This window comes from Galeopterus variegatus, unplaced genomic scaffold (genome assembly GCF_000696425.1).
Source record: "Galeopterus variegatus unplaced genomic scaffold, G_variegatus-3.0.2 Scaffold2517, whole genome shotgun sequence".
Taxonomy (NCBI): Eukaryota; Metazoa; Chordata; class Mammalia; order Dermoptera; family Cynocephalidae; genus Galeopterus; species Galeopterus variegatus.
In genome coordinates, this window is record NW_007728628.1 from 255,492 (window position 1) to 268,603 (window position 13,112).

The following is a 13,112-nucleotide window of genomic DNA, read 5'->3' on the forward strand; positions in this document are numbered from 1 at the left end:
ATTGTTTGCTTACCTCGGATCTAGAGCAACAAAGAATCAGTTTTCAACAGGACTCTGCTTAAGAATGTAATGGGAAAGGTAAATATGAAAGATAGTTATGAAGCAACTGTTGGTTCCTCGCCACCGGGGACCAACAACACAGGGCGGGAAGGGACTCCGGACCAGCCGGCGGTAACCTCTTGTGGGGCTGAGCGGGATGATGAGTGTCGCAGGCCCGATCCCCTCTGCGCTTCGGCCCCGGGGACAAAGAAAGAACACCGAGCCAGGAGAGCGGTCAAAGCCGGAACTCTGTTTATTACAGCAAGCAGGGGTTTTTATAAGGTACCAGGGGCGGGGGAGCTCTTATCCAATAGGGAGTTGACACACTGCTACCCGGGAGGAGGGGTGAGGACAGGGCAGGCGGGAAAAAAGTGCAGAGTCACCGTACCCCGGAAGTTAGTTCTTTTAAGTTTTGAGTTCTCCGCTTAGGTTTCGGTTTCCCAGAATCAGCCCGAAGCAAGTTTAAAATGGCTGAAGTACTTTCCCAAAATGGCTGGCGGCCCGGGCGTAGCCCAACATCTCCCCCTTTTGTTTTTGAAAACCAGGGTGTGACCTCTGTCTTAGGTTGCCTTTATTTAAAGGTCTTACCCGTCGTTGAGTATCACACAGCCAGGTTTAAAAAGGATACGGCCCCTGTCTTAGGTTGCCCTTGCTTGGAGGGTCTTACCCGTCATTGAGTACCGTATAGCCAGATGGGCAGTTAGGGGTACCTCATAGAGAATCCCAAATGCTCAAAGGGAGGGAGGGGACCTGTGCCAAAGTCTTCCAGGCCCATAAATAACTTTAAGTCACTTTCTACGGGCTCTGGGAAATAAGGAGATTTAGCTTGTATGGAGAGCTGGAAGTCTCTAAGAAAAATGAGAGAACAACTGGAAGGGAAGGATGAGATCAGACTGTGAAAGGCCTTGAAAACCAAATACAGTTGCTCGGCCATTATGAAAGCAAGAGAAGAGCCACTACTGGGTTTCAGGTTGGAATACAGTTGAGTGTCAAGATAAAAACAGGACTTGATGAAGATGATTCATGCTTCCAGACATCACTCTAGTTCCAGCCCAGCTCTAGACAAGTTGCATTGGTCAGGTCATTCTGGTCACTCAGGTTCAGAACCATCTCAATACAGGTACCCTAGTCTGAACACAATCTGGTTGGAGACCAGGATCTAACAGTAAACCAAAGGTATATGTTGGATCTATTACAAAGGATTTATTCCTTAGAAGCAAAAGAGCATTCTTGCCACATCTCTTTCTGATTCCTACTCACTTTTCAGGACACTACTCAACCCATATCTTCCCCCAAGGCTCTTGCTGTCCTCTGAACTCCTTCGGCACATCTTTACGCTATTCACATGGTACTAATTATACCCTGCCTAGTACTGAAAGTATCCCTTTGTGAAAATTGTCTGTTTCCCCAGAAAGACCTTGATATCTCAGGTGATCATAACTAAGACCTCTCTGTGTTCCCATGGCGCTTGGTTAGTTTTTAGGATATTGATCCAATGATCTAGTGGTCCTTCAGTATGGAAAGGCCCCCACTTAGGAGATCTCAGGCACTCTGGGAGTTAGGTCAGCTCTTGTCACACATCCACCTTTCTAGACTGGATAGCCTGGGAAGGGGTGATGTCTAGTGATGTACTCCATCCAGGCCTGGGCTACAATGACCATGCAAAGAGCAGCTAACTCTTTCTGGCCCTGACACCACAAGGTCCTGGGTTCCCCATCGTTCCTGCCTTCATGGGCTCAGGGCTGAATGCCCTGGTCAGGAACTCAAAGCCCACAATACTGGCTGCCAGGTATCCAGTCCCATTTTCCATGGCCTCTGTTGATCCTGGACCCAGCCTTCAGGCTGGACTCAACAGATTTAGGATTAAAATAGGTCCTTGGCTGGGAAGGCTGGCTTTCCACAAAGTGCTCTTTCCGCCAACGGCCAAAGCAAACGCCGCCGGCCAGAGCTAAGAGCCAGCCAGCCGCTCCCCGACCTCTGCCGGCCAGCACCAAGGAGGCCCAGAGTCAACAGTGCATGGACAGGTTTGCTATTTCATTCCTCTTATTCCTCAAACATCAGATTTCCCTTGAGTGAATCTAAACAACCGAATAGAACTAAAGTCAGCTCTGGTCTCTTGGAAAAAGTCAAAGATCTCCCATGGGCCTCAATTGCTGAGAGTCAGAGATTGAGCACAGCCCCCACCTCCACTCCTCTCAGCCTCTCAAGGGTTCCCAAGCCCACGTGCCACCTTCTGGAGTCTCTCTGTTTAAATTGCTTTCCTTTGTTCCCTTAGAGGAGGTTAAGGAGGTATGCAAGAATGAGCTATCAGCACCCACTCTCCTTGCTGGCTCACATGCCAAGTTGAGACTCAAAATAGAGTCCAACCAATCCTTCTTCCTGAATTAAGTAGCCAGCCTCCCATCACCATGAGCGGACAGGGGCCAAGTTTCAGACACTGGCCAAGAGGGACATGGAGAGAGAAAGAGGAGAAGGAGAAAGAAAAGGAGGGTGGAAAAGGCCAGGCAGAGACAAAGGGAAGTATTTTTAATCTAACATACATAAGTCTCTTCTGAAAGAGTGACATTTGGCTGAGTGAGAGTAGGGGAGTGGGAAAATCTTGGCAGTGGTAAAGCTAGAAAATGGCAGTGCTGTGGGAATGAAGTGTTTTTGTCTGTACACATAGAAACCACTCTCCCCTCCCAGACACAAAAGGGAGGTATCCCTCCTCAGGGATAATAAACACCTGATTCAAACTACAAACTACCTCTTTGGTACCCTGATCTCCTCTCATTATAATCACAGATATTTCACAATAATAATAACTACCATGTAATTAGCACCAACTATGAGAGGGAGGAGGGAGGGAGGTTTCGGTGATGGGACACAATAAATAACTACATTGTATATTGACAAAATAAAAATAATAATAAAAAAAAAAATACTATGTGCCTGGCAATGTTCTGTTCCCAAACTGATCACCAAGGCACCTCCAGGTGCCACAGCCAACTCACAGGGGTACTCCAAGATATTTTAAATTTTTTCCTGTTTTTAAAATTTTTTCTAAAAATAAGTACATTCTAAGATGTTATGGGGGAGGGAAAAAAGGGGGTGGGGGAAAGGGGGTGGGGCTAGCCCATGGCTGGCTCAGTTGCTGGCCTGGTTGCAGTCGGGAGGGGCAAAGCTGACAGGGCCGAGGCCCTCCACCCACCCGTCTCAGGACCCTGGGGGCTTCTGTCTCAGTCACTGGTCTGGCTGCAGTAGGCAGGTCAAGGCCCATGGCCTTCTACCTCAGGACCCCGGGGGCTTCAGGCTCCGCCTCCTGCTCGGGCCTGATTACAGTCCTATTTTAAAGTTTTGAGGGAAACATAGCGACATCTGTTGGTCACATCATGAACTACTACTATTAAGTGTTTTGCATCTACCAAAGGGTTTGGATCCCCATACCAGCCAGCCACCAAAAAAATAACAACAATAAGTTTTTTGCACTTAATTACTCAATAAACAGAAATGTCACATATGTCTTTGGGCTTAGGGTACTGTGAAAAAAATTACTGAAACACTAAGCATACAGTAAACCAAGAAACTTTGAGAGCCTTTGCTATGTGCACTACATGAATTATCTCATGTAATCTTCAAATGTTATGAGATAGGTCTTAATACTGTTTCCATTTTATAGATAAAGAACCTAAGGCTCCAAAAGATGAAGCAATTTGACCACGGTACCCAACTAAGTGATGGCTAAGTGATGGCAAAGCAGAGATGAAAACCTAGACGTGAGAGAGGTCAAGCAGACTAGAGATGCCCAATGTGCAATTCTCCCATGGAAGAGCAGGGAGAGGACAGTCCGGATCAGCACAGGAGAGATTATCCCTTGTGGCAAGAAGAGTCTGCTCAGCTGTGAGGACTTCCCAGTGGTAACCCCTGATTGCTACTGCCCCAGCCCACCCTCACCACTGCCAAAGTCACCAACGCCATTGCCCAGCCCCAGGGCAGGGATCCATCTCCCCTTATGGAAGTTCCTCTTGCTCCCTGCAGCAGCCACTGATGCACCCTACTGCACAGCTCATACCACCTGCAGCCATAGCCACAGCCTCTGGAACCACAGGCCAAGAGAATCCAGCCCCACCCACTGCATGGTCCCTAGCCCTAGACACTGGAATGCCATGCCAACTGCTACAGCCTCCAGAGCCCCACCCCATGCAGCTTCCATCACGGTAGGCTGTAGCTGCTGGGCAACAGTCCCTGGAGCCCTTCCCCTTGTACCTTTCACCAGAACAAGAAAAACAACAGATCCAGGAGTCCCACCCCTCACAGCTTTCACTGGGAGAGGCCCCAGTGGCTCTGCACCAGCCCCTGGAGCCCTGCCCCTTGAGGTTTCACTGCAAGAGGCCTGAACAGCCCTGCAACAGCCCCAGGAGCCCTGCCCCTTGCAGCTCCCACCCTGGGAGGTCTTAACTGCTGGGTAGCAGCTGCAGGAGCCTCCCCACCACCACATGTCTTCCACCATGAGAGCCTGGAGCCTCCTGGCAAGAGCCTCCAGAGCCCTGTCCCATGTGTTCTCCACTGCAGGAGCATCAAGCCACCAGGTAGCAGCCCCAAGAGCACTGCCTCTGTGGCCTCTGCTCAGCCATATCCTCTGTAGTCCCATCCCATGTGGTTAACCAACAGAAATCTTGCACTACCAGGCCACAGCCTCCAGAGCCCCACCACTCATGGCTTCCACTACCAGAGCCCAGTGCTTCTAGGCCACAGCACTAGAGCCCCACTCTGCATAGCCCCTGTCACCCTCAACCACACCACATGTGCCACTGTCCTCCAGTCTGTTGACTCTATCCAGAACATCTGAGTCTACCTGTACCTTCTGGGACTATAGACTCTACTTGGAACCAAAACTGAAACATCTCACCCAACAAGCAACATAAAACAAATATGCAGGAGGGATTCTCTCTCTTCAAAAGCCACTCGAGTAACTGAAGAAACAACTGCTCCACCAGTTGACCAGATATCAGCATAGAGGTACTAGAAATGTAGAGAGCCATCCTACTATAAGGAACAGCATGGGAGCCTGAGGAGTGATACCCCTTGTTCTGCAGGCTACAAGGGGGTCCAATGTGTGTGGCATGGCTCCGTGGAATTTCTTGTTTGTTCACCTTTGGTTGCTTGACAAGGCTTCCCAGAATTAGAAGGCCTCACCTTTGGGCTTAGTATGGCTTTGGGAAATTCCCTGGAGTTTCTCAAAGGACATGTTAAAATACATCAAAATTAACTGGTTTATTTAAAAGACATTGTCAGTACTAAAGGTGTTTTTGATGCATGTTCCCGGTATGGGTTGGCTTGATTTAATTTTGTTGTTGATCTTTTCCATTAGTGATGTGTGCATAGACCGATTGTGGCTGTGGTCATGCTCTTGTATGTGTGGAATGAAGTTATTATGTTGGATTTCTATCCACATTCCCCCAGGAAGGAGGTGGGTCCGAATGCAGTGGTGCTTACAACTAATTGATCACAACCAGTTACAGATTTCTTTGTTTCTCCCCATTCCCACAGTTTCATCTGATTTACCAAGAACATGTTTTTTCCTTAGTAATAATAAGAATGATATAGTGTGTTTTTGTTAGCTTGAGTAGGATCATTTAATTTTTTACTTTGTTCCTTGTGCTGTTCTCAGAGTCTCTTGGCAGGGAGATGAGAAGTTTTATTATAAAGGTAAATAAATCAGATAGTAGAAAAACATAAATTTTGATTGATTTGTTTAAATCAGTTTGTAACATAAAATTTGTATTAATAACATAAAATTTAATAGAGATTTATAGTTAAGTTTCATGATACAAATCATGTTATAAATATTGTGATTTTGATTATAAATTAAAATAATTATATTATATAGAGTATAAACAATTGTCAAACATAATTAATCAGTGTTATTAAAATCGAGTATAGTAAGTATAAGTAAGATTTAAAAAGGGTTAAATTGTAAGCTAAGAAGGTTAAGAATTATAGTTCAAACTAAAAGTCTGACGCTCTTTAAAGCCAAACATACTGCTATTGTATAGTTTCCTGGCCACAAGCCACAGGCTTTGGGGTGAAACATTGATGCATGATTAGATGTTTTGGTACAGCATGAGTACCTTGGAACATTTTGACCCTTCTTTTTCAAGAGAAACAAAAAAAATGTTTCGATTAAAAGATAAATCAATGTGTAAAAGATTAAGTAAAAACATATAAATAAAGCAAGATTCATGTGGTCGTTGTCCACACTTGCACTAGACATCTTTGGTCCATCTCTTCCTTTTCACTGAATCCACACCACCTATTCAGGTCCAACGAATCCTGCGGAGCTGGTCTCTGGCATAGAAATATGCAAAAACAAGAAACTATGACACCCCGAAAGGAATGCAGTAATTCTAAAATACCAGGTTTCAACCCTTAAGAAACCCTTGAAATGTCTGAAAAAGAATTCTGAGCAACAATCTTAAAGAAACTCCAATGAGATAAAGAAGAATCACATAGACAACACAATGAAACAAGAAAAACAATACAAGACATGAAGGAGGAAATCTACAAAAAGATTAATGCTGTAAAAAAGACTGTGGCAGAACTCTTAGAACTGAAGGGCTCACTTAATGAAATAAAAACTGTACTTCAGGAGCTTTAGCAGCAGGCTAGAGCAAGCCAAAGAAAGAATTTCTGATCATGAAGACAGTGTTTTTAAAATAACCCAAGCAGACAAAAAAGAGAATTTTTAAAATGAAGAAAATCCAAATAATGGGTGTTCCAGAAGGGGAGAAGAAAGAAAAAGGCATTAAAAACTTATTCAGTGAAATAATAGCAGAAAACATCCCAGGTATTGGTGAGAAATGGATCTCCAGATTCAAGAAGCTCAAAGACTCCCAAACAGGTTTAATACAAAAAGGTCCTCTCCGAGACACATTATAGTCAAACTGGCAAAAGTCAAAGACAAAGAGATAATCCTAAAAACAGCAAAAAAAAAAAAAGAACGTCAAGTCACCTATAGGAAAGTCCCCATCAGACTAATGGAAGACCTTTCACTAGAAAATCCTACAGGCCAGAAAAGAATGGGACAATATATTTAAAGTAAAAAAAAGAAAGAAAAAAAAAACCCCTGCCAGCCAAGAATACTATACCCAGCAAGGTATGAAAGAGAAATATTGCATTTCCCAGATAAATAAAAACTGTGGGAATTCAGCACCACACAACCAGCCCTACAAGAAACCCTCAAGGGAGTTCTGTACCTGGAATCCAAGAAAAAATAATTACCACGATGAATACACTAGGAAGAACAAATCCCACTGGTAGAGCACATAAGCAAATGACAAAGAAAAATATATATACCATACCACCTCAAAAAACCAACAAACTCTGAAATCAAACAACAGGGAAAGAAAGGAACAAAAAATACTTAAAACAACAACCACACAAAAGCAATTACATACAGGAGTTACACAGTACCTTTCAATAGCAACACTAATGTTAATGGATTGAAATCCTCAATCAAAAGACATCCAGTGGCTAGATGGATTAAAAAACTAGACCCAAATATATGCAATCTACAAGAAACCTACCTCACCTGTAAAGACTCACACAGACTAATACTGAAATGATGGAAAAAAGATATTCTACACAAGTGCAAACCAAAATGAGCAGGAACAACTAGTCTTATATCAGATAAAATGCATGTGAAACAAAAACTACAAAAACAGACTAAAAAGGACATTATATAATGATAAAGGGATCTATCCACCAAGAAGACATAACAATCACAAATATATAAGATTCCAACATTGGTGCAACAGATATATAAAGCAGACATTATTATACCTAAAAAAAGACATAGACTTTAATACAATAATACTTGGAGACCTGAACACCACCCTCTAAGCATTGGACAGATCATCTAGATAACAAACCAACAAAGAAACACAGGATTGAAACTACACTTTCGATGAATTGGACTTGGTGTAAATATATATAACATTTTCACCCATAAGCTAGAGAATATACATTCTTCTCATCAGCACATGGAAAATTCTCCAAGACAGACCATATATTAAGTCACAAACCAAGTATTGACAAACTTTAAAAAATCGAAATCATTTCATGAATCTTCTCAGACCAAAATGGATTACAACTAGAAATCAATAACAAACAAAACTTCAGAAACCATACAAATACATTAAACAACATGCTTATGAATGGCACATGAGTTAAAGAAGAATTCAAACAGGAAATCAAGAAATTTCTCAGAACTCCCTCTAGAAGTCCGATGCACCACTGTGGTCTTTCTTTTCTTCCTTCTTTCTCTCTTAGCTCCCACATATGAGTGCGCACATTCAGTATTTATCCATCTGTGCTTTCCTTATTTCACCCAACATAAGTTTCTCCAGGCTCATTCATGCTGTTGCAAATGGGAGTATTTCATTCTTTTTTATCCAGAGTAGTATTCCATGGTGTATATATACCACAGTTTCCTTATCTAATCATCCATTGATGGACGTTTAGGTTGTTTCCATGTCTTGACTGTTGTAAACAGAGCTGTGACAAACATGGGGGTGCAGGCCTCCCTTTGACATGATGATTTCCATTCCTGTGGATATATACCCATAAGTGAGATTGCTGGATCATATGGAAGATCTATCTGTAGTTGCTTGAGAGACTTTCATACTGTTTTCCAAAGTGGTTGTACTAATTTACAGTCCCACCAACAGTGTAAGAGTGTTCGCTTCTCTCCAAACCCTCGTCAGCATTTGTTATTCACCATCTTTTTGATTATAGCCAGTCAAAATTGGGTGAGGTGGTATCTCAATATAGCTTTAATTTGCATTCCCTGATGAGTAGTGATGTTGAGCATTTTTTCATGTACCTGTTGGCCATTTGTATGTCTTCCTTTGAAAAGTGTCTATTTAGCTCCTTTGCCCATTTTTTAATAGGGTTGGTTGTTTTTTACTGTATAATTGCTTGAGTTCCTTGTATATTATGGATATTAATCCCATGTCAGATGCATAGTTAGCATAAATTTTCTCCCACTGTAGGTTGTCATTTTATTCTGTTGATTGTTTCCTTTCCTATGCAGAAGCTTTTTAGTTTGATATAGTCCCAATTGTTTATTTTTTCTTTTGCTGCTTGTGCTTTCAGGCTCATGTTCATAAAGTCTGTGCAGAGACCTAGTTGCTGAAGTGTTTCCTCTATATTTTCCCTTAGTAATTTTACAGTTTCAGGTCTTACACTTAAGTCTTTAATCCATTTTGAGTTGAATTTAGTGTATGGTGAGAGATGCATATCTAGTTTCATTCTTCTGCATATGGATATCCAGTTTTCCCAGCACCACTTCTTGAAGAGGCAGTCTTTTCCCCAATGTAGATTTTTGTTGCCTTTGTCCAATATCAGATGGCTGTAAGCCTGAGGGGTGATTTCTGGGTCCTCAATTCTGCTCCACTGATCTGACTGTCTATTTTTATACCAGTACTATGTCATTTGGGTTACAATAGCTTTGTAGTATAATTTGAAGTCAGGTAGTGTTACACCTCCGGATTTATTTATTTAGTTAGTTAGTTATTTTGCTCAAGATTGCTTTAGGTATTCGGGGTCTTTTGATGTTCCATATGAAGGGTAAGGCTGATTTTTCCATTTATGTAAGGAATGTTGTTGGTATTTTGATGGGGATTGCATTGAATCTGTAGATTGCTTAGGGTAGTATAGACATTTTCACATAATTAATTCTTCCAATCCAAGAGTATGGAATACCTTTTCATCTTTTTGAGTTTTTAATTTCTTTCAGAAGTGGTTTGTAGTTCTCACTGTAGAGGTCTTTTACCTCCATAGTTAAATTGATCCCAAGGTATTTTATTTGTTCTGACAATTGTAAATAGCCTTATTTTCTTTATTTCTCTTTCTGTTAATTCACTGAGTATATAAATGCAACTGATTTGGGGGCATTCATTTTGTATCCTGCAATGTTACTGAAGTTATTAACCAGCTCTATGAGTTTTTTGATAGAGTCTTTAGGTTTTTCTACGGATAATATCATGTCATCTGCAAATAGAGAAAGTTTGATTTGATCTTTTCCAATCTAGATTCCCTTTATTTCTTCCTCTTGCCTGATTGCTCTAGTTAGTACCTCCAGTAATATTTTAAATAGAAGTGGTGAGAGTGGGCATCCTTGTCTTATTCCTTTTCTTAAAGAAAAGGCTCTCAGTTTTTCCCCGTTCAAAATAATATTGGTAACGGGCTTGTCACAAATGGCTTTTATTGTGCCGAGATATTTTCCTTCTATACCTAATTTGTTGACAGTCTTTATCATGAAGTGATGTTGAATTTTGTCAAATCCTTTTTCAGCATCTATTGAGATAGTCACACAATCTTTGTCCTTGAGTTTGTTGATGTGATGTCTCACATTTATTGACTTTTGTATGTTAAACCATCTTTGCATGCCTGGGATGAATCCCACTTGATCATGGTCTATAATTTTTTTAATATGCTGCTGTATTCTGACTTAATATTTTGTTGAGGATTTTTGTGTCTAGGTTCATCAAGGATATTAGCCTGTAATTTTATTTTTTTGTTGTGTCTTTATCTGGTTATGGTATCAGAGTTATGTTGGCCTTATAGAATGAGTTTGGGAGAGTAGTTTCTGTTTCAACTGTTTGGAATAATTTGAGGAGAATTGTTATTAACTCCCCTTTAAAAGTTTGATAGAATTCAGCTGTAAAGCCATCTGGGCCCAGACTTTTCTTTGTTGGAAGATTCCTAATTAATGCTTCAATTTTCTTGCTTGTTATTGGTCTGTTCACATTTTCTATCTCTTCTTGGTAGTTTGTATAGGTCTAGAAACTTATCCATATCTCCCCAATTTTCATATTTGTGGTCATACATTTGTTTACAATAGTCTCTAATGATTCTTCATATTTCTGTGGCATCAGTTGTAATGTCTTGCTTTTCATTTCTGATTTTTGTTATTTGGGTCTTCTCTCTTCTTTTTTTTGTTAACCTAGCTAATGGTTTGTCTATTTTATTTATCTTCTGAGAAAAACAACTTTTTGTTTTGTTGATCTTTTCTATTGTGTTTTGGGTCTCTATTTCATTTAGTTCTGCTCTGGTCTTAATTATTTCTTTCATCTACTACCTTTACGTTTGTATCGTTGTTGTTTTTCCAGTTCTTTGAGGTGTAGTGTTAAATTGTTTATTTCAAGTCTTTCCATTCTTTTGATGTAAGCATTTATTGCAATAAATTTCCTTCTTAGTACTGCGTTTGCAGTATCCCACAGGTTTTGGTATGATGTATCTTTATTTACATTATTTTCTAGAAATTTTTTGATTGCTTGTTTAATTTTTTCTTGGACCCATGGGTCATTAAGGAGCTTATTATTTAGTTTCTATGTATTTGTATAGTTTCCAGAGTTTTGCATATTATTAATTTCCAATTTTAGTCCATGGTTGTCTGAAAAGATACTTGGAATGATTTCAGTTTTTAAAAATTTGCTGAGGCTAGATTTGTGACCTAGTATGTGGTCTATCCTGGAGAACATTCCATGAGCTGAACAGAAAAAAGTATATTCTTTTTATAGTTCTGTATATATCTGCCAGGTCCAGTTGGTCTAACATGTAGTTTAAATCCTGTGTCTCTTTGTTGATTTGTTGCCTGGAAGACCTGTTCCATACTGACAGATGGGTGTTCAGCTCACCCACTATTAATGTATTGGGGCCTATTTCTTCCATGGGTCTAAGAGTGTTTGTTTTATACATCTGGGTGCTCCAGTATTGGGTGCATATATATTTATGATGGTTATATCTTCTAGCTGGATAGATCCTTTTATCATTATATAGTGACCTTCTTTGTCTCTTTTTATGTTTTTTGGTTTAGAGTCTATTTTATCTGATATAATAATAGCTACTCCTGCTTGTTTTTGGTTTCCATTTGCATGATATATCTTTTTCCATCCCTTCACTTTTAGTCTGTGTGTGTCTCTGTATGTGAAATGGTCTCTTGAAGACAGTGTATACTTGGGTCTAGCTTTTTCATCCAATCAGTCAATCTGTGCCTTTTGAATGGGGAGTTGAATCCATTCACATTTACAGTGGTTATTGACAGATATTGTTTAATTCCTGTCATTTAATTGCTTTTTGTTTAGATGATTTAAATATCTTTTGATGATTGCTTCCCCTTTTATTTCTCTTCTTCAATGTTAGTTGGGTGTTTGAGGTGGCATCATTTAGCTGCTTGCTCTATCTCACTAGCATTTTTGTTTTAACAGCAGGTTTTGCTCTTTCTTGTATATCTGTGGTAGTGACACTCGTTATTCAGATTCCAGATGCAGGACCCCCTTGAGAATTTCTTGCAGGGCTGGTCGTGTGATGGTGAAATCCCACAATTTTTGTTTGTCTGGGAAATACACTATTTTCCCCTCCTTTCTGAAGGAGAGCCTTGCTTAGTAAAGAATTCTTGGCTGGCAATTCTTTTCTTTTAGTGTTTTGAATATATTATTCCACTTTCTTCTGGCCTGTAGATTCTCACTTGAGAAGTCTGCTGTTAGTCTGATAGGGGTTCCCTTATAAGTAACTTGATGCTTTTCTCTTGCTGCTTTTAGAATTCTCTCTTTGTCTTTGAGCCTTGCAAATTTGACTATAATGTGTCTTGGAGAAGATCTTTTTGAATTGAAACTGTTTGGGGACTGTTGATCTTCCTGGATCTGAAGGTCTGCATCTCCCCCTACCCATGGGAAGTTTTTTGTTATTATTTCCTAGAATAGGTTTTCAATACCTTTTCCTTTCTCCTCCCATTCTGGAATACCCACAATTTGGATGTTAGACTGCTTGAGATTGTCTGCTATCTCTCTTAGATTTTCCTCATTATTTTAAATTCTTTTTTCCTTTTTTGGTCTGCCTGAGTTATTTTGAAAAGACCATCTTCGAGATCTGAAATTCTTTCTTCTGCTTGCTCTAGCCTACTGTTCAAGCTCTCTTGTGTTTTTATTTCAATAAGTAAATCTTTCATTTCTAGGAGTTCTGCTATTCTTTTTTAAGGAATTAATCTCTTTGTAAATTTTCTCCTTCATATTCTGGATATTTTTTCTTTT